The sequence below is a fragment of the Thalassophryne amazonica genome, chromosome 4 (assembly GCF_902500255.1).
Source record: "Thalassophryne amazonica chromosome 4, fThaAma1.1, whole genome shotgun sequence".
Taxonomy (NCBI): Eukaryota; Metazoa; Chordata; class Actinopteri; order Batrachoidiformes; family Batrachoididae; genus Thalassophryne; species Thalassophryne amazonica.
This window is the reverse complement of record NC_047106.1, coordinates 114,601,886-114,625,379: the sequence shown is the minus strand read 5'-3', so window position 1 is coordinate 114,625,379 and position 23,494 is coordinate 114,601,886. Positions and strand designations below refer to the sequence as shown.

At 40.5% G+C, this 23,494-nt stretch overlaps 1 long non-coding RNA gene across 1 annotated transcript; it reads left to right on the top strand.

The window, feature by feature from the left end:
- Positions 1–382: 382 nt before the first annotated feature.
- LOC117509259 lies at positions 383–20,691 on the top strand. Its single transcript, XR_004560339.1, has 3 exons — positions 383–467; positions 19,073–19,144; positions 20,199–20,691. It is a non-coding gene; the product is annotated as an uncharacterized LOC117509259 (long non-coding RNA).
- Positions 20,692–23,494: the final 2,803 nt, after the last annotated feature.

Genomic DNA, 23,494 nt, shown 5'->3' with positions numbered 1-23,494 from the left:
AGAGCAACCAATGACCACTCCATCAACGTGGATACCTGGAATATTTGTGTTTTATTATGGATGTGTGGATAATTTTATGGTGAACACTAGGCGTGAGCTCCCTATTTTCATTGTTATTGTCTTTATAACTTGTATCTGATCTTTTCCATATTTCATTTGATACGGGAATACTGTTCTGCCCTCAGTAAAATGGGTTTGAGATTAAAGTTAAAAAAGGTTCAGAATAATTTAGTTATAAATATTTCATAATTCATTGTTTGTAATTCATGGTAAAAGTGTAAGTTAAAAAACATTGTAGAGTCAGTATTTGTTTATTTTGCATTTTATTTTTTGAGGCGGACCTTGTTTGCTATGCATTGTGGGAAGTGGAGTCTCAGTGTGAAAAGGATAGCAGTCAGTGTGCAAACATGTCCTCTCATGTCTCAGCTGTGTTTTAAATCTCACCCAAGCCTCCGGAAGCAATGGCTGTAAGTTTATAAGTGTTTAGTAGCTAATGCTATAAGAATGAATACGTTTTGTGAGCTTTGTTTGAGTTCGTTTTCTTTCATGTTTTATTCCAGGAAATAGACCTAGCCCATTCACCTCGCGCCAGCTTGTTTTACTAAATTAACATATCTGTACAGCTATTTACGTTCTAATTTGCATATGAATGAATCGATACTGCTATTGGCATGTATTGTGACATATGAGGAGTGTATTTTGTTTAATCTGAGGTACTTTTGGGGCATTTGTTTTCTGGTGTATTTATCTGCACAATGTTGATCTGATGTATATTTTTTCTATTTTTGTTTATGTATTTCAGTTTCACTCAACCTTTTAGAGCCACAATTTGTTGTAAGCTGTCTTAAGAAGACTGTATTAAAGAGAGCAAGACGCTCGGATCCTGGCTCATAAAATGAGTTTGGCTTGCTGTTTAACTACGTTCACATACACAGAGTATTAACACGTAGTGGGAACAGTATAAATACAGTAATCATTTGTTGTTGATTGAGTGCAGAATTATCTAAGAGATTAATCTTTGGGAATTGATAGGGAGGTAATTCAATTCACATCCAATGGTCTTAGAAAATGTAAAGGTTAATGACAATTTGGACGTGACACCTTGAATGGTAGTTCCCTCTCACACCTTGCTGCCCCTGCCTTGATGGCATGTTGTGTCAGGAGTGTATGGAAGGCGGGATAGCTTATGACGGGTAAGATCCCACCTCAAAACCCGGGACGACCTAACAGGCACCGTCACGATTACGTCAATGTCTCAGAGAGACCCTGACTTATTACATGGGCACTGTGAAGGAGCATCAGGATGGGGTCAATTGATGGTTGCCTATGTGCCTATATGGTTGGCTGAATATTGATTTGATTGGAATATCGGATCATACATGGGAATTGAATTATGCCAAAATGGTCTTTATTGTTGACATGATAGATTCATGTCAAGAGGGGGAGTTGTTAGATAATATCTGTGCTAATTCTTTGTTTTATGTTAACTATTAAGTATTTGTGTTATTTGTTTGGAAGTTCTGAGAAATATGTTAAGTTTTACTCTATCATCTGTCCAAGTTTCAGATACAGGGAGAGCTCTCCTGTTGGTGAGAGCCAGTAACATTAGAAATATGAGACTAAACCACACCCATGTTAGCACCCACAAGGTATTCAAAAGTGTTGTATGACTCATTTTAGGGGCCTTTCACAAGATGGACACTGTCTGTGGGGGTCCCAGGCCTGGTTTGTAATGTGACCTTGAATAAACTCAAAATGAGGAATACAATGGTTTGGTTTTTTAAGGGGCAGAATTTTACATTAAAAGAACCAGGTAGAAATAACAATATAGACCCATTTAACCAGGCTTTTTTCATCTAAAACCCTGACTGATCTTAACATTCTTGGCCTCTATGGAAAGTTCACAATCTGGTCTTTAATTTAGGGTCTTGCAAAGAGCTGAAGAAGACATAGAGGGAACAGGGCTGCAGAAATCAAACCCACTGACCTGAGATGCCAAAAACAGCTTGATAATTGACCACACTTACTGGCTGATTTTAGGCACAGTGTTTGTGCCACAATTAGAAAATTATTGTTGCTACAAAGTGCAGCAGAAAATCTGCTTGGCCCATGGACTAAATTTGATGAATCAGCATTTGAACCTCTCTTCAAATTCACAAGATCAAGATGGAACATGCTGTTACAGCCTCGTGTAAAATTGCCAGAAGTGTTTTGAATGACAACACAATAACAGTGTATCTTACCAATACTTGCAGCATGTCTCCAATCAGGGAGTTCAGCTCATCTGAATACTGGGACGGAATTCTTTTGACCTTCCCACTGTTGACTCTGTTGATAAGACGTTTTCCTCCATCACCAGCAAACAGAGGCCTGAAGAGGAGAAATTTGAAAAAAAAAAGTATTCCATTTTGTTGGTAACAAATTGGAAACAGTCAGCTTAGTTATGAGTTTCAATAATTAATTTAAAGCACACAGCTCATAAAGGAGCCATCCCAGTGACCAGATATCATACTTTTCATGATAAAAAGTCTTGTTGAGTTTTTCCTGGAAAAACAAAGGAAATAAGTTTATATTCTACATTTATAACATAACAGTTTGTGTTGTTATGCTTCATAGAATTTTGTCATTTTTGAAAAAGTAATCCCAGAAATTAGGAGCACTCAACCTGACCTCTTGGCCAGAGCTCACTAATTTGAGTGGGGAAGGAACCTGAAGGTAGAGTCCCTTAAGTGAGAGAGCAGCGTCAACTCAGAACATGGCGCCATTTTGGTTCCAACTGCGCAGAACTATTGAATGAACCTTTTATGTTCTCAACATTTTTTAATCATTTAACCACATACAGCAACACATCCAGGTACAGGTACTATGAAAATAAATATAAAAATAGTTAAGCTATCAAATTTACATAAATTTACAACTTATGATGATTTATTTAAATAATTTAAAGCCTGATTCATGCAGCTGCAGCTCTGTAACTCCATGTCATGTAATGACATGCGTGACAGTTTTAAAGTTCTCTGTCACTGGATTATGCTTTATTATGGATTCATTTGACCCTCAACAAGCTTTTCCTTCTACAATCATCACCTCCAATTCAAAGATAAGCTGTACAATTTCATCTTTTTCCAACTTTGTTTTGTAAATTTGCGGATTTTTCTGCCAGATGTACGTGATCCCGAACAACGTGTGCACTGCAAAAACTTAAAAGATGATGGCAGATGAAGTATAGCCCTTTGTGTCTGATTTAACAGGTGCCCGTCAGGCTGTAGTCTGAGCATGGTGTGAAAAAAATAAATGGTCGGGCTTCAAATCACGGAAATGACTCCAGTTCCGCTTTCCTCAAATCGGCGAGTGTCAGCACGCTGAACTTTAATTTGTACCTCTGTTACTTTGCACATCCAGACGACTCAGGGTTTTTAATATAAAAACATTGTGATTGGATGGGAAATTTTATCCGATGTGAGCTGAAAATCCGTTATACAAAATCCGATATAAGCACTGTTTATTGCATGGAAAACAATGACCGGTGACTGAAAATATCGGGTTTTTACAATAATGGTTTAGGTGAGTTTTACTGTACATGGGACTGATCAATAAATTTACCTCGCAAAACTTTGATGATGAAGTCGCTTCCATCCCACACGGCTGACTTTATTTTCCCAAATTTTTTTTCTGTTCAGATCTGAAGGGAATCTGTACATCTTGAAGCCCTTGTTGTGTCCATTTGTGCCTCCAAATGCACACCAACCTGGCATTTTCAGTGAATAAAAGAATAAAATAGCTGGATTTCCATGCAGACAGATTAACAGTGAACGCTATTTTGGCCCCAAGATGGCACCACGAGTAACGTGAACGATTTTTTTTTTTTTTTGACTGGCCATGTCACTACTACTCTCTCAATTAATGGACTCTCCCTGAAGCTTCCCCACCCACAACCATATTTAAAAGTGTCGATCATCAACCCAGTCTCTTGGCGGTTCGTGGTGGAAAAAAGTATGGCGCGTTTTTCGTGATGTTGCACAATTTCATTTCATGACGGGGCATGAAATGTGGGGTGGCAGGGGGCTATGGGGGGGGTATGGTTAGGTTTAGGGGAGGGAACACATTAACGCTATGGTTAGAGTTAAGAGAAGGGGGAGGATTATAAATAGCAAAATGAAAAAAAAAATGTGTCATGAAGATGGGGCACTTTTCGTGACAGGGGCGCAAAAAAAAAAAAACGTGATGGTATAGAAACGACTGCTATTACTGAGGACGATCTCTTTGTGCTCTGCATTGACCCATACTTGTAAATCTCTGAAATTTCTCCTGACAAGTAGGTACTTCAAAAAGAAACGAACAAGAAAATGGACTTACTGGACACATTGTAGCGAAGACTCCCAGACTGCGTTTTGACGTAGTCGTTTCCACTGGCGAGGATGTCTGCCAGCCCAAAATCACTCAGCGTAATGTTTAAATTGGAGTCGACAAAAACGTTAGCTGGCTTTATGTCTTGATGGAGAACAACACTGCCATCAGGGCGTCTGTGGCAGTGTTCCAGGGATGAGGTGAGTTGTTCCAAAACCCGACAAATGAATTTCTCAGGGAGGAAAAAGCTATTGGGATGAACAGACAACCAATACAGCAGCGATTTCCACAAAGCACAGACATAAAACTACATGTAGAAATAATGCAAAGTGAAGACAAATTAAGGATGATGTTTTTACCTTTTTTCGATGCAGTGCTTGATGACGTTGACCACCACCATCACAACATAAACCTTCTTCTTTATGAAGTGATCAACGTACTGCTAGGGTTGCCAACTCTCTGAAAAATAAGTAAGGGACACCTCGCCAGGTCCGACCGACCATTGCCTTCACCCTTCCCAGCGTCTGTGTGAAACGATTTTTAACCATTTGACTGTTGACTTGACCCTGAATTTAAGTAGATGCATATGTGCATTTGTTCTAATATGAACACGTGGAAAACAAATTATTATTTAGCAATTTATTTTTAGTGCAAAATAAATTTTCACTCACAATTTCAATATGAGCATTCTGTCCTGCTTCAAAGCATAAAATAAAAAAAAAAAATTCTTTAAAAATAAATCTCTCTGTAGTGCTTAACTTAAAATTGTATAAATTAACAAAAAAACAATTGAAAATTTGCATCATCCAAAACAATGTAACAGTGCAAAACAATGTAACAGTGCACATTTACACATTTAGTGTGATAAAAGTGCAAAAAATAAAGTCTGAAAAGTAAACAATACTTACAATACTTATAGCTGTTGTCGCCCACCTTTTCCACCCAGCCATTTTCCTTTTCTCATTCGCCCCTGTATTTTTGCATGCTTTTTTGTTTGTGTGGTTTTTTTTTTAGGAGGAGGAGTAACGACGTTACAGACATTGCTGTCTGTAGGCATATCTGCAGTGCTTGTGTCGGTGTCTGCATCGATATCAGCCATGCTGCTTTGTTATTGTCGTCCAGCGACCGTCGTCGGCTCATGACGTCGGTATCTTCTTGCGAGCAGATGTCCCTTGACCAATGAGATAAGAGTGATTCTGTATTGTCAACTCGTGTCTGTCAGCTCATTGGTGAAAAGCAGGAGAGAGGCTGGGATCAAATTTACTGTAAGTTTCCATATAAAGCGCCAGTCAGTTCCATTGACATTTTACAGACTTTTTGATTCTCACAGAAATACGGGACAAACTGCGTCCCGTTTCAGGTCAATACGGAACGCACACTTTTATTTCCAAATAAGGGACGATTACGTTTTTCAAGGGACGGTTGGCAACCCTACGTACTGCACTATATTTACGTGGTCGAGCTCTCTGAGGTGGTTGACTTTTTGGATGAGCCTGTCCTTGAGACTCTCTCTCATGTTTAGGGTGCGCACCACCTTCCATGCCAAGATGTGTAAATACAAATGGGCTTTATTAAGAACAAATCTTAAATACATAGAATTCAACACAACCATACGTGTCAGTTCCCACAATCAACTATTTATTGTTTTTGTACTATTGTTAATTCTGATGAAATCTTAAACTTTAGAATAAAACATTAAAGGGAAAATCTTTTCATAGCTTCCATATATGTTTACAGGTGACCACTTCGGGCATGATGTACTCAAGGTTTGAGTGTTTACAAATGTGTGCAAACTTCATACCACCGGCAAACAAATGTGCCACCTAATCTACTTACATTGCACACTAAAGATTGCATCTTTCAAATATATAAAATAGCATATAAAATGCATGCAAGGTGAGGCAACGCCCATAAGAGAAGCCTCTGAGTTTCTGCCAGTGAGTGGTTGGACCTGGTGCCTCCCTGATGGTTTCTGTGATAGACTGTTGACGTGTTGTCCGACCGGACAAGAACATGTCTTCCTCTCAGGGCCCGGAGGAAATGCTTGAGAGCCAGTCGCACAGCACGAAGCTCCAGCACGTTTATGTGTTGAAGTCTCTCCTGAGGACTCCAGACACCCCTCACCATCCTGTGATTCCACATGGCCCCCCAACCTTTGAGTGATGCATCTGTAACAACCACCTCTCGGCGAGAAGGGACGGAGCCTAGAGGGACACCCTTGCAGATGAAGTCCACGTTCCCCCAGGGTCTGAGGTGCAGAAGGCACTGGTTGGAGAGTCGTACAAGCCTGTGCTGATGCAACTTTGAGTTGAGGCCTAGGTCAGTTGTTGACTGGGAACAAGAGAACTCTTTGCAAAGTTCACTGTGAGACCTAACTGAGAGACATGGTTCAGTAGGAGAGCTGTGTCGTTGTGCGCCTGCTCCTGAGTCGGAGCACAGACAAGCCAATCGTCTTGAGTAGGGTAGGATTCTTAATCCAAGAGCTTGCAGTGGGGCTAGTGCTGCAGCCATACATCTGGTAAATGTATGAGGGGTGAGAGAGAGTGCCGAAAGGAAGCACCCTGAACTGGTATGCCTGACCTTCGAAAGCAAAGCGGAGAAACTGCCTGTGATGAGGCGCCACTGGCACATGGAAATAGGTTTCCTTTAAGTCGACACTTGTGAACCAGTCTCCTGGTGTGATAGTTTGAAGGACGTCTACTGTGCAGAGCATGTGAAACTGCAACATTTTTGATATAACGATTCAGATGTCGGAGATCGAGGATAGGACGAAAGTGACCTTGAAAAAGGCACTTGAAGCGGTGGTTTCCGCAGGGGGATTGTCGATCCCAAGCCTGGATGAAGCCAACTGAACAGCTTGCTTCACAAAGGATAGTCCAGGTCCGGTTTGCAGCAGGGACTCTGCCTCAGAGGTGTGAGAGCCCACTAATGAATGGCTTGGAGAAAGACCCCTCTCATCCTGATCCTCCACACAATTTATATCACTTGTCATGTACAAGGAATCAGTCTCAGCAATAGACATGACATCTTCCTCCTCCTGAGTAACTACATTGGTCTGATCAGCCTCATTAGGGACAACAGGAACTGTCAAAGGATACAAAAAACGGTGAAGCCGTGTCTCGCAGCCTCTAGAGGATGTGTGCAGTGCACATAGCTCCAACCGAAGGTGGGTTGCAAGGCTACAAGCGAGAGCGGCAATAAGAATGTGAGAATGTAGAAAAGAAGCGAGCGATGGGTGCGCCTGGTATATAAAAACAACCAGTGAAGTCACCCAGGTCACATCCAATGGCATGACTTTGTTGGTATATATTCTCGACCTTTGTGCTGCGCACATGTAGTTATCCAGGTGCTAAAGCACCGCCCTCTGGCGGTCAGGAGGAATGAAATAGAACTTACTCTTTCCCCCTACCCTAACCATAACCACCCCCGACCCCCCATTTCTCTTTTAATTTCGTGCAGCCATCACGGAATTAATTTGAATTGCTGCTGCAATGAAAATGAGGCGCTTTTCGTCACAATATCACGAAGCAATAGATTAATGTATATTTCGTGCTGCTGAATAATGACTTGCCGTGAGACCAGGTTGCGATTTCATTGCATTTTGTTTATTTAACCAGGTTAGTTCCATTAAGATCGAGATCTTTTTTTTTTTTTTTTTTTTTAAACAAGTGAGACCTGGACAATTTTTAAAGTTTCCAAAACACCTAACTTGCATATCTTTGGGGCTGAAACAGCAGTTCAGCTCCGTGAACAGCTCCACTTCCAATAAAACGTCCCAAAATCAATATGATTACTCAAGTTTGACCATAAACATTTTCAAACTTTCATGTGAAGATAGCTTGATCTGTATTAAGACTAGAAAAAACAGTATTTTAACAGTTTTCTGATAGTTGTGTAGCATTTGTCTTTAATTTATTTATTCATTTGAGACACTTTGTTTTACAGATATTCAGGCCTCGCAACGGAGACCCATAAATATGTAACGTTTTTGTTTAAATCTTTATGCCTCCACACGGGAGCACCAAACATATAACATTTAATTAATAAAATATGAATCGGCTCACACACGGGGAACCAGAGGCATGTAGCAATTTATAGTGAATAAGTAGTTAAACTCCCAAATTGAATCAGACTGGACTAGGCCCAATGTAACAGGTCACCAAAATAATTAATTTAGGGTTTAATACTTATTATTTAATTAATTCTAGGGGCACCACTTATTTATAGCATAAGTGTTTTAATTTAAACATTAATTTATCAGTCTCAAATGAATTAATTAGTCTTGATTTAATTTAATCAATCTCTGATCTGAAAGTCATGAATTCTCACGATACGGTTGACCAAAAGTTTCCTTCTGTACACAAAATAACCACAGTAGAAAATATTTACAATTTATTTACAATTTATACAAGAAATGAACATCTGACTGGCATTTTATAGACAGTGATGAAAATTACATTCATTCATGGAAACAATTTTCTTACTCACTCATGAGACGCTGGAAGAAAGAGGTAAAGCTTAAAACTTTAAGTAAATAAATCTGATTGGAATTCAGTGATGAATTTTGAAGCCAATCATGAAGAAAAATATTACATGAATGTTTTTCAAGAAAAAGGAGAGCTACCTGTATTCATTGACAACAAACCTCTTTCATGGAGCCTGGACTGGGTCGATTAGCTGCGGTTGGAGGGCTGGTTCTGTTCATCCGTTGTCGATATTTCTGCTCCGGGCAGCGTGAGCTCACCTGGGTTGGAGGGGTTAACCAGAGGTGTCCCCGAGTGATCCCAGGGCTTGTGTCGGCTGGCTTTGCCGATGTTAGCTGCTGCAGTCAGATTTGGAATCAGCTACATTGTCATCTTGCAGGGACCCAGTGGTGGAAGGTATTTGTTGAAAATCATTCTTAGTAGCTTTTAAAAAGTTTGTTTGGACCAGATTAAAAATCTTTATTCAGAAAATTTAGAAAAAACGTAAAAGAGCATTGAAAAATTATCATGAAAAAGGAAAAGTTGCTTTTTCTGTAAATTTGCTCTTAATTTGAAAAGCTCAGCTCAGAAGTTCTCTTAAAAATTCTAAAGACTTGATGCACCTTAAAGCGTCAGGTTAAAACTTTGTCAAAAGGAAAGAATGAATGCCATGTGGTAGCTTAGCTTAGCTTAGCAATGGGCTCTTTGCCCAAAATGAAATTAAGCGTTTACAAAGAAAAAAAGGAGAGAAGGAGCGTGGAACAGGCGGAAAAGAGAGAGCTGCAGAAGGTTCAAGCGAAGCTCTGTCCTAACTTCTTAAAGGAGGACTGACGTCACCAAACTCCACCCATTTAGGGTGTGTGTAATCTCACTTGATCTTCATGTCCACAGAACAGACTCAAATGATTCAACTATTTCAACACATTAATTAATTTGAAATACTATTTGTTCTAAGACACTCAAATGGATACATCATTCTTACTAGTCAGTTAAACACATCCTTTGGATAAACAGAGTACTTCAACATCAGCATTTTAGATACTACAGAAAGGTCACACACACACACACACACACACACATCAGTTAAAATGAGCACATGCCAATAAACTGGAATGATTACATGCAAAGCATTTTGTTTGGATAATCAGTACAACCACCTTTATAAGTCTTTAGATATCAATGAAAGAAAAACTGATCTCAAATTTTATTTCAAACCAAAGGTCTTTCCTTTGCTTTAAACAAAGAAGTAGTTAGTCGTGGAGACTCAAAGATTTATGGCCCCATCTTGTCGTGGGGGAAGTTTTGCAGTCTTGAGAGGTTCCTGCCTTAGTGTGGTCATAAAGTTTGGGTTTTCCGGCCTGGAGAAACTCAGATTCTGATGTGAAGCCATTATAATGTCATGTAATTCATAATGACTGAAAATTTACTGATAAAAACAAGGGCTTTTCTTTGAAGAACTTTGAATTCTAATCTTGTAGAGAAAAACAGCAGAGAAAGCAGAGAAAAACAGGGGGACGTCTCCAAATCTTATCTGAAGATCTCCAGATGACTTAGGAATTTCTCAACTGGGGTGGAAACGCAGTCTCTGTCTGTAGTGGGTTTTTATGGTTGAGACCGGATTTTATTGATTTTATTTAATCAAGTCTAATCGAGGCCATGGCGTTACAGTTGTCACAGATATATTTCAAATGAAAACTGTTAGTGAAAGCTGTTAGTATAGAAAATCATTAGATTTACTTAGATTAACTTCATTTAGATTTCACTGAAAAAAAAAGATACTTTGGATCATCTTAAAAAATTGATGTAATTTGTTATAGCAAATTTTTTAGTTTTTCACAATGTATTATTTATGATTTGGTAAAGTGATTCCAGCAGATTTAAACTGGAAACCACAATTTTCCATTAGACCAATGTAAATAAGTACTTTGAATGAAGTGCACTGATGTTTCACTTTTCCATCAGACTTTCTCCGAATTTTCTGGCATTTTCCAAAAGCACCAGAACCGACTGTAGACAACACTTCAAAGTCTTTGACTAAAGACATCCTGTGACTCTGACCTTAAGTTCTGACTTGCTCGTTGCTCTGACCTGAAGTTCTGACCTGCTCCTTACCCTGACCTGAAGTTATCACCTGCTCCTTACTCTGATCAGAAGTTCTCACCTGCTCTTTTCACCAACTGACAAACTGACCACTGATGACGTTGGAGGTGTTCTAAGTCAGCCTCACGTGGCCTGCGGTCTAACGTTGCAGTTATTCGAAATCAAGGTCTCATGGCCTGTGTCCTGAGCTAATATGGATTAAACTTGGTGGAAACATGGCTATTATACTCTCAAAAGTTATTCAATGGCTTTTTTTTATCACAGCAAGAAACAGCTACAGTGACTTAATAAAATCTCTGAAACACATTCATTTCATTGTTTGAGTTGGATATATCAAATGAAATGCCAAAAAAGTTAACAGTTAATTTTATCTTAAGTTTACATTTATTATTTAAGTTTATTTCATTTAAATCAATTAGCATTTGCTTAACAAATTATATTTTTTAAAATATACTTAATTTGTTTGGTAAATTCCATTCAGAATATTTGAAAAAGACTAATATACTTAATATTTTACATAGATTTACCAAGATCATCAAGTATTTTTAAGTGATTCCACAGCTTTTAATTTACTAATTTTTAAGTGTAAAAATGTTTTATCAAAACAATTGAAAACACAATAAGTTTTTTTCCCACCAAACAATATGTTTTTATATGTTTCTTTGTTTTAATACCCAGTGATGAGCATGTTCAAACTCTGCATCCTTTACGCACAGTCATGATGTCCCACACATGCTCTGATATGTGCAGGGGTTTTTTTTCCTTCTTTTTTTGGTCCACCTGTGTGTGTGTGTGTGTGTGTGTGTATATATATATGTATATATATATATATATATATGTATAGGGACATTTAATAGGAAATGGGTGAAATGGAGTGAAATGGGGCCTAAAATTACGGTACATTTCGTGACATGCACTCAGTTATGAAAAAGGAACTCTGGATCATCGGGCACCCTGTTATTTATATGGCAGCACTTTCTTGTGTACTTAAAGGAGTAGCGTGATAGATTTTTATGGCCTTATGTGGGTTCGGGTGGGCTATTTTGAGGTATGCATTTAATGAAATTGTCCCCATTTCGTGATTATTTACCCCGATTTCGCCTCATTTTAGACAGGCTGGGTCAAGGGCAATCAGTGAATGCCCAAGTTTCAAACTCGCAAACGAGAGACGCCATCGGCAACTGATTTTCTGTCTGTCTGTCTGTCTTCTTTGCCAGCGTGTGAACAGTTTTATCTCACAGGTCGTGCGTAATGAAGCGCGTGACACATACTGCAAGTCATCTCCTGCGCTAAGAAATTATTTGAAAGAAGGTTTTGTCCGGATTACAGGAAACTGCAGCACGCGTAACAGCACCAAGTGTACTCAGTTTTTTAAAATACATCAAACATCGCACAAATAATTTAATATTTATTGAACCAGGTTATTCCCAGATCGAGGCCTCTTTTGCAAGGGACACCTGGACAATTATAAAGTTTCCAATTCACCTAACCTGCATGTGGGAGGAAGCCCATGCAAACCCAGGGAGAACATGCAAACTCCACACAGAAAGGCCACAGGTGGCAATTGAACCTAGGATCTTTTTGCTATGAGGAAACAGTGCTAACCAGTAATCCACTGTGCTAACAGCTCCTTTAATTTGTCCCCCCCCCACTCGGGGTCGCCACAGCGGTTCCAGCGTGGATCTGCATGCTGATGCCCTTCCTGACGCAGCTCCACACTGCATGGAGAAATGTGGCAGGGTGCACTTAAACCAAAAGCATTTGGTTTGGATCACGCCCGTGCGTGATCGTAAATATATTATAGTCTGCATAAACTATACTGCTGTTCAAGGATTGCGTTGTATTCCATGTATATGACGTGGATGAAGAGGTGCTTTGCACCTGTGTGCAGTAACTTAACATACAGTAGTTACGTGCTTATTTCATTTCATTGTGCGCTTGCACTCAAAACATGTACAAAATCCTAATTCACATGCTGCTTTCTCCGTCACATTACAGCCCGCCATGAGCTGCACATTTACTCTGAATAAATCACCCGCAAATCTGTCTCCACCCCAAAGCACAAAACATTTTCCAGTCCATGCACTTTTGCACTTGGTTTTTGAGATCTAAAGGGCATTTCACACTGAACGCGTCAGAAGCGTCAAAAATCGGTCTAAAAAGCATTATTTTCAATGAGACGCGTTGCTTTTTAGACGCGTCAGAAGCGTCGCGTCAAAAGCCGAGCTAAAACGACGCTTCTGACGGGAGCGCGCATTGCCGCTTGTTGGCAGGCTGACGCGGTCAAAGTTCAATCCAGTCCAACTTTCAACACTCTGCCAATAGAAATGAGACATCCAAACGAGAACCGGGAAAGAAAAATTAATATTAAGACAACAATATTAACAATAATCTGATACATACAGTTGAACCATATGTACCTCAGTGGCAGTTGTACTCCAGCACAAATCTCTCAGCTTTAATACAGATCTAATAGCTGCAGATTCAAATATCCCCCTTGATATGAATGCATCCTTTCTCTGCACATGCTGCACGTGGGTGCTACAAATCTGTTTGACTCTCCTTGAAAAGATTTGAACAACTCTACAAACTTTAGTGTTTTCAGACCTGTTTATAGCAAAAACAAATGTGAGTATTCTGTCATTTACTGACTAATCATATACTGAACATTTTGATTGTAAGAATATAAATACACAATTCAACACAAAGTAACTTTCTTCCATGTGCTTTGTTATCCCCATACTTCCCTCTACCAATATTACACCCATGATATTTGACACCATGTGTGAATGAGTAGATATGCCATCCTGCTTAAAAATAGTCCTTAAATCTGGTTTAATCATTATGGCAATATGCACCCTCAAATTGAGATTTTTCTGTACCTAATGGCCAATACTGCGTTATGTTTATCAACTTCAAAATAAATACAGGGTAAACTCTTCATAATGCTGTCCCCAGGAACAAGGATTTAGACCTGCAGATAAGGTGCCAGCTCAGAGATGTAGATGGGTTCTCCCCATGCCAGGCATTGGTGGCTGAGAAGGGGTGGGGGTGGCTTGGGGGGGTGTCAATCCACATGAATTTTGATAAAACTTATACACAATCACTATGATATGATCTGCAATGCAATACTTATCAGAATACAGCCTATTCCTTCTTGGAATGAAGGTTTTCACTCTTAGCAGAGAGCTTTCAACCACAGGCTGTAAATTAAACTTTAAAAGTTTACTGGATAAAATATCAAGCTTTGTCTTTTCTTGCAATTTGTACATGTATTTCTAAACATTTGCACATTTTCTAAAAATAAAGGTGTAGAGTGTACATGATGTGTATCACTTGCGTAGCATTGATCATAATGTATCAGGCAAATGCATGTTTGCTGTATCACAATGGCACTCTGCAGATCATTTGAAAAAGTGATGTAGTTCTAACTGCTGATGGGGCAGCACCCTTTCAATCAGCCAGTAAGCAGGCATAGAGCCTGTGTTCTCCAATGGCGCGTTGTATACGAGGTCTATTAGAAAAGTATCCGACCTTATTATTTTTTCAAAAACCATATGGATTTGAATCACGTGTGATTACATCAGACATGCTTGAACCCTCGTGGGCATGCAAGAGTTTTTTCACGCCTGTCGGTTACGTCATTCGCCTGTGGGCAGTCTTTGAGTGAGGAGTCGCCCACCCTCTCGTCGATTTTTTTTTTTTTCATTGTTTAGGAATGGCTCAGAGACTGCTGCTTTGTTTGATCAAAATTTTTTCAAAACTGTAAGGCACAACTGAGTGGACACCATTCGATAAATTCAGCTGGTTTTCGGTAAAAATTTTAACGGCTGATGAGAGATTTTGGTCTGGTAGCGTCGCCGTAAGGACGGCCCACGGTGCCTGACGGCGATCTGCGCTTCGAGGCGGCAGCGTCTCGCCGTTTCAAGTTGAAAATTTCCACATTTCAGGCTCTGTTGACCCAGGAAGTTGTCAGAGAACAGAGAACTTTCAGAAGAAGTCGGCATGAGGAGTTTATTCGGACATTCCATTGTTAACGGACATTTTGTAATGAAAGAACGTGTGGGCAGAGTCGCATGTCGGCCCGGACCCGACCGCGGGGGGTCGCGACAGGAAAAACACCTCCGTGTTGGAAACCTTAACGGGCAAGTTGGAACATGCCCAAGCTGTTAAACAATTTCTCAGTTACTCACTTGTTGAAAGCCATCAAAAGCCGCCTGAATTTTACAAATGGTTTTCAACACGGAGGTGTTTTTCCTGTCACGATGCACACAGATTCGCCGAGTTGTCACGGAAACGACTCGGCGAATTTGCGCGCACGTCTTTCATTAAAAAATGTCCTTAAACAGTGGAATGTCCGCATAAAGTCCTCATGCCGGCCTCTTCTGAATCGTCTCTGTTCTCTCACGACGTCCTGGATGAATTAAGCCTTAAATTAGGATGTTTTCAGGTCGAAACAGGCCGACGACGCGCCTGGAAGCGCTGCGTGACCTCCCGCTCCGTGGGAAGTCCTTACACCGACAGAAACACCCCATAATCTCTCATCAGCCGTTAAACTTTTCACCGAAAACTAGCTTAATTTCTCAAATAGTGTCCACTCGGATATTCCTCACAGGTCCAGAAAAAATTTTGATAAAGCAACGCGCGCCGTCTCGAGCAGCGTGTGAAACAAAGTAATTCAGCCGAGAGGGCGGGACCACATCTCACTCAAGGCCTGCCCACAGGGAAATGACGTCACCGACACGCGTGAAAAAACTCACGCATGCGCACGAGGGTTCAAGCATGATTGGTGTAATCGCACGTCATTCAAATCCATATAGTTTAAAAAAAATAAAAGTCTTGGTTTCTTATCTAAAAGACCTCGTATAGCAGTGATTCTCAACCGGGGTGCCGCGGCACCCTAGGTTGCCGTGATCAGTCGTCAGGGGTGCCGTGGGCAATTATCAAATATCACCATTATCGGGTGTATGTGCTGTGCCAGATGGTGTAATGCTTTTATATTCCAGTAGATGGCAGCAAAGCGCGCAGTAGCGCTGAGCCGTGTGCTGACGAGGCGTGATCGCTGTTTTAATTCTGGGCAAGTTAGTGATTTGTGTACATAGAAGTTCACTTAGTCTTGTCAAGAAACAGGTGGAATATGCCGAAAAGCTGCGCATGTTGGCAAAATCACAAACGCAGGAACAAGGGAGACAATATTTCCTTCCATAAGTAAGTGGTTTTGGTTATTGTTGTCACTTTGACCGTGATATTTGGATGATAAACAGCTGTATGTCTCCTGCCGTACCTGTGTCGCCCGATGACAGGGATCATTAATTTCACTTATGTCTAGTTGATATTTTCCACTGCTAGACCAATGTCTAGTTAAAATTATTGTCGTTAGTGACTAAAAATTGTTCAACAAGACTGGGGAGTTTTTTTTTTTTTTTTTGCACCTTAAAATAATGAGATTAATGACCCGCGCTGTGCTGCCACACACACAGAGATGTGCACACACACACCGCTGACTTCATGAATGAAACTTGGTCAATAAAGGATAATTGTGTAAAAATATAATATATATAAATGTATTGTAATGGTTTTAGGAGCCGCGCTGCGTTGAACACAGCAGCAGCTCAGCCAAGCAGTGTAGCTTATCAGCGCAGATCCGTGTAACTTTCAACACTAATATCTGTGAATGTGTGTGTGTCAGAGTAAGTTTAATACTTTCCTGACATAATTTAATGTAATTTAATTTTACTGGCTCAATATCCAGGACAAAATGGCATTTTAACACGTATTTTGCGAGCATTTTTCTGAGTGTGTTCAGTCGCGAATCTCCATTGAAAATGCATTAACATCCGGGTACTTTGTCAATATTTTGCCCGGTTAGGAGACGTCATGTCGCTGTTCATGAAGGGACATTTTCGTTTAGTGTGCAGCAATGGGACTGCGCTCTCTAGTTCTTATATACAGCTCCAGGACTATAGTATACTATGTTACGTCATATCTGTACCGCACGTGTTGCTAACGTGCTAACGCACCGTGTAGAGACAGTCGAGTTAGTGGTGCGTGACACATGACAGTGGTGTGCCACAGGATTTTGTAAATATAAAAAGGGTGCTGCGGCTCAAAAAAGGTTGAAAATCACTGGTATATAGGCTGCTCATATGATGTAAATATCATAAATTAAATTTTGTTATTTATCAACTCTTCACAACCTGCTGTCCTATTATAATAGTGCACTAGCTTTGGGGTTGATCTAATAGTTTTGGTATGATGTTTCATGGCTCAAACTGTTTTTAGTGGTCAAACCAATTTTTTACAATTGAAAAGATTGTTTGTTCTCTAAATATACCAATGAATGCATAACTTTAAGAAATATGCAAGGCAACATTTACACCATTTAAAGATGGAATGCCTCAAAGTGTGCAAAAAGAAACCACTACTTTTGCTGATAATGTGGCTGGCCTGAATTTGGCAGAACCTGTGATCTTCCACAGTTAGTTAGTCAGATGCTCCAGAGTTGGTAACCCCAATCAGCTGTATATCCACTTTCCTGACAGAAGGACAAGGAACATTGTCTACCAAGTGGCTCTTCAGAACTATTGGTCAGAAAAAGCTACATTTAAATATTATTAAATATTATCTTATTAATTTTGAAAAGGCCTGGTCTGTGGGTCTGCGTGGTGCTGGTGGGGGCGCACAAAGGTAGGTGCGTGGGTGTGGACCCGAGCAGGAACGTGAATCTGGCCGGTAGAATTCACGTTGACCTGAACCACGGACCACGTCCGCATAGGATCGTTGTCCAGGTTGTTTGGGTCGAGCTGTTCCAAATCGAGATGGCGCTGGCAGGTAAGGATTAAAGTTAGGGTTTTGACCCCTCCACGGGGTCAAAGGTGCACGGGCTCTGCCACGATCAGAAAACTCCCCGTCGGGTCGGGGCTGGGGTTTGAAACGGCGTTCATAACGCACCTGAATCCAGTCAGACATAATGTAAATCAGACAAAAAATTGAGTACAATAAAAAAATAGACAAGAAATATGAATTGAAAAATAAAGAGAGGGGGGAGACATGCAATGAAGAGGAAAAAGAAAAAAGATGAAAAAATGCAAGGAGTTTTCAGCAAAAAATAGAAAAAATGATGCAAGCGTGCTTCTGTCGCGACGTTTCGATCTAATAAGATCTTCAGGCGAGAAGCACGTGATTTTTAGTCTTAAAAAAGACTTTTTTGTGGTTGTATGGAGAGCAGCTGAGTTTGCAGTCCTTTCTCCTCCAGTTTGGATTTGAAAATGACAGCCTTGGGCTGTGAGTGGCTCTTATTGTGGGTGGGTGGAGTCAGCACTCTGGGCTTGTGTGAGAAAGTTTAAAGAAAGAAAAAAAAAAAAGGAAAACATTAAGAAAAGGGGCAGGGGGGGGGGGAAGTGGGGGAAACAAATTGAAGAGAAAAGGTAAGTATTTTAAAGGGTTTTTATTAGAAAAAACGTGCAAAATGTGAATAAAAAATTAACATACAAAAATATTGTGTACATATATTGTGTATATGTAATTTGGTGTGTGGGGGGGAACCTGCAACCTAGTTAGAGGGACTCCTTTAGGGGTCAAGGTTAGGGTTAGAACAGGGGGTCAGGCTTGTGATCAGTGTAGAGGGGGGGCTCAGGTCAGACGGGGGTGGGAAGGGTTGGGGGTTAAGGTTAAGGTTAGGGGAGGGGGGATTTAAGTTTAGGGTGGGGGTTAAGGTTAGGGGTGGAGGTCAGGGTTAGGGTTAGGGGAGGGGGTTAGGGGTGGAGGTTAGGGGAAGGGGTTGGGGTGGAGGTTAGGGGAGGAGGTTATGTTTAGGGTTAGGGGAATCGGTTAGGGTTAGGGGAGGGGGGGTTTGGACTTAGGGTCAATCTAGAGAGGGGGTTCAGGTCAGAGGGGTGTGGGTCCAGGAAGGGAGGGATAAAAAAAAGTTTTTAAGGAAGTTAAAGGGTTTGGGGGTCAAGGGGGTCATATTATAAATTAAATGTGGGGGTAGGTAGGTTGCATATTCCCCATTTTTTTAATTTTAAGGTTGTGTTGTGTTTGCGGTGTGTGTTTGTTGTAGTGTGGTGACCTCTGACCTTCCATTGAGGCCTAATGGGTATTTGGTAGATAATTGTTTGATCCATTTATATTCTGTTTTAATCCGTTCGCTTTTGTTCCAGGTGGAGCAGGATTCCAGGCCGGAGATCCTGAGGGCTTCCAGTCCATGTGCCAGGAAGTGGCACACCAGAGGGGTAAGTATTTCTTTTTTGTTTTTGATATTATATTTGTGTTGTGCAAATCTGGTGGAGATTGTGTTCTGTGTCTGTCCCACGTACTGTTTTCCACAAATTGAGCAGGAAATCAAATAAACTAAATTTGCAGAGGCAGGAGAGAAGGACTGTGAGATTGGGTATATGGTGTCGGTATATTTGTTTTTGGTTAATTTTAGATGTAGAAAGTATTTGTCCAAGTCTGTAGGGCGTTTGGTTTCCAGGGTGGTGACGGGTAGAGAAGCTCTTATTAAAATGTCTTTGAGGTTCTTGTGTCTTCTGTAAGCTGAGATGACTGTGTGGTTTGTGATTAATCCAGATTCAGTGATGTAGTGTTTGAAATTTTGTTTCAGGAGGCCATTGAATTTGAGTGTAGAGGTAGAGTAATTTGTGATGAGGGGAATGAGATGTTCACTTCGTTCTGTAGTCTGTATTTGGAAGGATTGAAGACAACCTCTCAGCATTGTGCGTGAGTATCCCCTGCGTCTTAGCGTAGAGAACAGGACTCTGGTGGCTTTGTAAAAGTCCTGGGTTCTGGTGCAAATTCTGTGAAATCTGATCAATTGGGATTTGACAATTCCAGCAAAGGTAAATCGGGGATGGAAGCTGTCCCTATGTAGGAGTGCATGAGTGTCTGTAGGTTTGAAAAAAACTTTAATATCCAATTTATTGGTGTGTGCAAAATCTGGGCCTTTGAAAACTGTTGTGTCCAAAAAATCTACTGATTGGAGACTTTGGGTATGTTTGATCTTAATAGATTGATCAAATGTGTTTAATATATTTAAAAATTCTTGAAATTCTGTTACTGTGTCCACCCATATGCCAAAGATATCGTCTAAATAGCGTAGGTATACTAATGGCTGTTTGGGGCAAAGGGTCAAGGCCTGTGATTCCCACTTTGCCATGAAAATGTTAGCGTAGGCCGGGGCAAAGCGTTTGCCCATAGCCGTTCCTTTGATCTGTAGGAAGAATTTATTGTCAAACTTGAAGTCATTTCTGGTCAGGTTGATCCTTAATTGTATTATCTCCTCGTCAGGTCTGGAATCGTCTGGGAATTGGAGGAACATTTCTTCAACCGCCTGAATGCCCGCTTCAATAGGGATATTAGTGTAAAGGGAATCTATGTCTGTTGTGAAAAGCAGGGCATGTTCTGGTACTTGTAGGTTTCTAATGATTTGGATAAAGTGGTAAGTATCTTTGACATACGAGGGATGTTTATTTGCCAATGGGGTAAGGTAAAAATCAATATATTCTGCCGTAGCGTAGGTTTCACTTCCACAGTCCGATACTATAGGTCTACCCGGGGGGATCTCATAGGGAACAGTCCATTTCTCCTTATCTTTGTGTATTTTGGGTAAAATGTAAAATCGTCTTTCACGTGGTTCCTGTTTTCCTTTTAGGTATGATTTTTGTTGTGCAGTAATGAATTTATTTTTGTGTAAGGTGTCCAATATATTGTGTACCATGGGAATGGTGTCCTTGTAAATGGGTTTCTGTAATGGAGTGTAATAAATTTTATCTGAAAGTTGTCTGTGTGCCTCATATTTGTTTTGTGTTGTGTCCATGATGACCACCATGTTTCCCTTGTCTGCTGGTTTTATAACCAAACTTTTATTGTTCTTCAGGTTCAGGAGTTCTGCTTTTTCTTCTTGTGTTAGGTTATGTTTTTCCCTAATCATTTTAAATTCCCTTCGAAGAAGTTTTTTGTCCTGTTTGTGTAGAAATTTAAGTTTTTGCTCAAAACCATGATCATATGGGTGGGATCATCCTGGGGTGTTGGGCCCCTCTTTTTTGTGTTCAGGGGTCTTATTAAGTTTAACGTTCTGGCCCAGTGTTGCAGGATAAAGTGTGCTGTATCAGGGGTCCAGTGTATATTGTCCTCTGTGGTGTGAAAATCCTCAAAATGGATGAGAGGAATGGGGTCACAATGATCTTGGATGCAGTAATTTAATTCAAATAAGTTGTCCTGTTGTTCTTGTGGAAGATTTGGGGAAAAACTGATTAGGGGTACAAAAATCTGAGCCTGTGGAAATCTTTTTTTGGTCTCCCTAATTGCCTGGAGGAGTTGTCTTTCTCCAGTGGCCCTGGGGTCACATTCACGTGAGTTGATGCCAAATGATAGCAATATCTTGTTTACATCTGTTCTGACCATTGCTGTTTTCATTATTTGGGCTGCGTTTCGAAATGTAGCACCTGGGAATGAGTCTATTTGGACTCCTGCGAGGTCATGTGTGCCAATCCAGCTCAGGTTTGAGTCTCCAATTATTAGATTAGGCTCAGTTGCTGTCAGATGCCAATTTTTGAGTTTTCGTGTTGTGTTTTTGTGTTTGTGTACTGTAAATCGGCCTTTCCTGCGTGTGGAATTCTCCTCAAAATAATCCTCGGACAGGTAGGTATCATCATCATCTGGTGGAACCGGTTGTGTCAGGTAAGTAGGGTGAGGTTCATATTCTGATGTTTCATCATCAGAGGTATGGACCTCATCCAGGTGAGTCTGGGAGGGCCCTGGGGATGGGAGAGGTGGAGGACCCTGGGCTGGTTCTTCCTCAGGGTTCCCATTGGAGTCCCTGGATGCTGCCAGGACTCTGGGACGTACCACATGCTGTTCAAGAATCAACACCGGGGGTGGCAGAGGAGCCGGTGTCAAAACTGGTGGAGCGGGTGGCTCCCCGCCCACTGGAGGAGGGGGGGCGGCTGAAAAAAGGGGGGTAACTGGCATTCTCTTTTTTTGGGTTTGAGGGTTAGGCAGTTCCACCGGTTGAGCAGTTATGCCAACGGACCCACTGGGTTGTAAGATCATGCCTCTGGTCGCTGTTGGAGGTTTAGAGGTCATGGTGGGGGACCGTTTGGAACGTTGGGGGGGACCAAATGTTGTGTGTGGCTGTGCAGGTGGTGGTGTGTTGGAAGGTGGTGATGGGGTCAGTGATGGACGTGTAGCTGGTGGAAGGTGAGTATTTTCTTTTCTTATTTTCAATTTTTTACAATTGAAAAGATTGTTCTCTAAATATACCAATGAATGCATAACTTTAAGAAATATGCAAGGCAACATTTACACCATTTAAAGATGGAATGCCTCAAAGTGTGCAAAAAGAAACCACTACTTTTGCTGATAATGTGGCTGGCCTGAATTTGGCAGAACCTGTGATCTTCCACAGTTAGTTAGTCAGATGCTCCAGAGTTGGTAACCCCAGTCAGCTGTATATCCACTTTCCTGACAGAAGGACAAGGAACATTGTCTACCAAGTGGCTCTTCAGAACTATTGGTCAGTAAAAGCTACATTTAAATATATATTCAACATCTCAAATCCAAAATTAACATTTGCTTAAAAGTCATTTTATTTTTGTAGCATTCTTATAAACTAGATTTGCAATGTATCAACAATTATAAAGGTCATAACATCAATTCTGATTAATGATTATGAGCATACTTGATCTGAAATATAAAGTCTGAAGAACTTCATTGTTGTTTCTTGCATGCAGCAAAATTCAGTTTTCTCTCTTGGTTTGGGGATTCCACCTATTTTGGGTTTTTAGTTCAAACCTTTGCCTATTTGGACTACATATATACTTATAAGATATCTACAATTATGACAAAATATAAACTTTGGAATATTTTGTAGATTATATCTTGAACCCCTAGCAAAAATTATGGAATCACCGGCTTGGAGGATGTTCATTCAGTTGTTTAATTTTGTAGAAAAAAAAGCAGATCACAGATATGACACAAAACTAAAGTCATTTCAAATGCAACTTTCTGGCTTTAAGAAACACTATAAGAAATCAGGAAAAGAAAATTGTGGCAGTCAGTAACGGTTACTTTTTTAGACCAAGCAGAGGGAAAAAAAATATGGAATCACTCAATTCTGAGGAAAAAATTATGGAATCATGAAAAACAAAAGAACGCTCCAACACATCACTAGTATTTTGTTGCACCACCTCTGGCTTTTAGAACAGCTTGCAGTCTCCGAGGCATGGACTTAATGAGTGACAAACAGTACTCTTCATCAATCTGGCTCCAACTTTCTCTGATTGCTGTTGCCAGATCAGCTTTGCATGTTGGAGCTTTGTCATGGACCATTTTCTTCAACTTCCACCAAAGATTTTCAATTGGATTAAGATCCAGACTATTTGCAGGCCATGACATTGACCCTATGTCTTTTTGCAAGGAATGTTTTCACCGTTTTTGCTCTATGGCAAGATGCATTATCATCTTGAGAAATGATATCATCCCCAAACATCCTTTCAATAGATGGGATAAGAAAAGTGTCCAAAATATCAATGTAAACTGCATTTATTGATGATGTAATGACAGCCATCTCCCCAGTGCCTTTA